Below are 3,036 nucleotides of genomic sequence, written 5' to 3' on the forward strand. Positions count from 1 at the left end.
CCAGTCAAAGCCAACAGGGTAGCACCCTTGAAATGTTATCTATATGAATTTCCAAGTAGATCACAGCACTGTATACTGTCTTAGAATGTCCTCAGAAGGCTCTGTCATTGATCAGGTAACAGAGTAAGAACCCCAGAGTCCTTTCCTTCAAACAGATGAGAGAAAGACACAGGGACAAAGAAGCTATTCCAACTTCATCTTCTTTCCTTGTGGCTTGTGGTCTCCTCCTCCTCCTCCTCTTCCACCTGAAGCCTCCTCAGTCTCCACCACGACCTCCAAAGCCACCTTCTCCCTTAGGCTTGGCCCAGTCCAAGGTAAGTTTGTTTCCATCAATTTCACCATCTTCCATGGCCTCCTTTGCAGCTTCGGCATGTTCTTCGCTGTTGAAGTCTACAAACCCTCTGGAAGGCCCACTTTCCTGTCAGTGACCATTTGTGCATGAACAGAGCTGTCAAACAACTCCTTTACCATCTCTTCAGTGGTATCCTCAGACAGACCTTTGATGAACAGAGTTTTGGACGGCCGGCTTCTGGCATTAGGTGATCCTCTGGTTGCTTGTAACTCCAGCCTGATTGCTCTGCCCTCAATTTTCCTTTATTATAGGAATTTAAAGCTTCTTTAGCATCTTCAAATGAAGTAAATTCTATAAATGCCTACCCTTTAGATTTGCCATTTTGGTTCTGGGGCATTTTAATAAAAGTTGCCTTCTCAAACACTTTCTGAAGAGTTTCTTCTGTTGCACTGCAGGACAGGTTGCTTAAAACCAGAGTTTTTGATTCACCACTCAAAGTGCTATTCTTTCCACCTATATAGTCTTAACTTTGAGCTTTCTCCCCATTGTAGCATAGGAAATGGATCACCTCAATCTCTGTTCCGGGATTTTCTTCAAATGTTTTCTCTGCATCAGTTTCTGTCTTAAATTCAATATAAACAATCCCTTTACTCTTCCCATCCTTGCTATTCTGAGCTCCATAGCATCTTCAAACACTTCTTGTAATTCATCCTGAATCACTTTGTAAGGAAGGATTTTTGGCCAAAAGTGTTTTCGCATCTCCATCTTTCTTTCTGTCTTTCCCTTTTGGTTTTTCTAGTTTAATTTCATTGCCAAAGTCTTTCAAACCAGTGAGCTCCAAGGCTTTTTCCAGGTCTTCGGCTGATTCAAAATCCACATAGACAAACTTTCTAGTCATCCCGATTCTTACATCCACAACAGCAAGATCGTTTTTAGCAAAAACATCACTGATACCAGTTTTTAATTCAGCAGCAGATTTGTTAGAATTGAGGTTTCCAATAAACAGATTGAAAGATGTAGTCGGTTTGGTCCCTTCTACTTTCTGTTTCTTGGCTTCAGGAGCTGCTTTCTGTTTCATCATTTCCTTCTTTCCTTTTCCAGGTGCTTCTTTGACAGGCTCTTCCTCCTCTTCATTCATCACACCCATCTTCATCATCATCGTTATATTCATCTTCATCATCATCATCTTCATCTTCCTCCTCAGCCACACTGGTAGCTTTCACAAGAACAACTTTTACAGAAGCTTTGTTTCCTTTGGCTGGTGTGGTCTCCATAGCTTCTTCTTCAGTCATCCTCATGGTCTTCATCCTCTGAGGCAGGAGCATCACTGCTGGTTCAAATTCACCCTCTTCCTCATCTCCATCTTCACCCTCTCCTAATCATCCTCATCACTGTCCTCCTCATCATCACTGCCTTCCTTCTTGCCATTCTTTGCCCCCTTGGCTGGAGTGGCTGCTCCCTTCTTACCAGGGGTTGCTACCAATGCTTTGCAGGGTGTGCCTCCCTTTTTGCCAGATGTTGCTACTGCTTTGGCTGGAGTAACCATCTTCTTGGCCTGTGGAGCTGCTGCCTTTTTGCCTGGGGTGACAGCTGCTTTCTCAGCAGGTGCGGCAACTGCAACCTTTTTTGTTGGAGAAACCACCACTTTCTTTGCTGGGGTTGCAGTAGCCTTCTTCCCTTTCTTCTGAGGCAACTCTCTTCTTCACTGATGTCCTCATCCGCATCTTCTGACATTTCCTCATCTTCACTATCTTCTTCTACCTCCTTTTGGGGAGGAACCATTTTCTTGGGGTCACCTTGATTTTTACCTGCCTTCCACAGCTCTTCACCTCACCACAGAATAGCCGAAGGCCGCGAGACTTCACCGCTAATTACGCGAGACTTCCCTGCAGCATGGAGTCCTCAAACGCCCGGGACTGCGCAGGCGCTGCTCCCCCACCCCCACCCCGGCGCAGGAGGCTCCCTGCAGCGTGGCTCCTGGAGCTCACCTGGGCCTGGCACGCGGACTGAGAATTTGCGTGATGTTAAGCATGATTTTACTGATGCGATATTAAACTCAATTACAATTTCTGTCATTGAAATTCTGTGATGATTCTCAGAAAGAAAACAGCCAAACTAATCCTAAGGGCTTCATTTATGTAGCAGGGGGGTCCTCACTGTCTGTGGAGGACCCTTCGCATCTGACCCTCCAATATTGTTCTGCACCCCCCCATCACTCTCACCCATCTTTTGATCAGTTTTCTCTTTCTTTCTTTTTTTTTTTTGTTGTTATTAACTTTCCATTTATTTACATTAATCACTGAGAGAAATTGTCTTTCCTTAGGCACGTGGCATGATCAGAACTATGAATTGCCTTTTGGGAAACCAGTGACATGAAGAACGCCCCTTACTCCCCACTCCTCCAACTTTTCCCACTCATAGACCCAGAGATTCCCATTCCTTTCAAATGGGAAAAGTGAAACTTTGATCCTTACCACTTTTCTGCATCTGCTGTCTTACTTCAGCACCTCACATCTAATGGGCATTTAATTAATGTTTGGATTAATATATGAACTAAGGAAGTATCATTGATAATTTTTGAACCAGAAGTATGTGCAAAAGGCCTAAATTATGTAAGATTCTACCCACTAGAATCTTAATCATGAGTCAGGACAGTCTTTCTGAAAACATAAAACGTGTATCTGTAATATTTTCTTTCAGTGATAACAACTATGTGTCGTTGAAGGTCAAATTCTTACCCATAT

At 43.7% G+C, this 3,036-nt stretch overlaps 1 pseudogene; it reads right to left on the reverse strand.

Annotated features, from left to right (window-relative positions):
- Positions 1-256: 256 nt before the first annotated feature.
- LOC128571724 (nucleolin-like) lies at positions 257-2,368 on the reverse strand (annotated as a pseudogene).
- Positions 2,369-3,036: the final 668 nt, after the last annotated feature.

Source organism: Nycticebus coucang, chromosome 19 (assembly GCF_027406575.1).
Source record: "Nycticebus coucang isolate mNycCou1 chromosome 19, mNycCou1.pri, whole genome shotgun sequence".
NCBI classification, from domain to species: domain Eukaryota; kingdom Metazoa; phylum Chordata; class Mammalia; order Primates; family Lorisidae; genus Nycticebus; species Nycticebus coucang.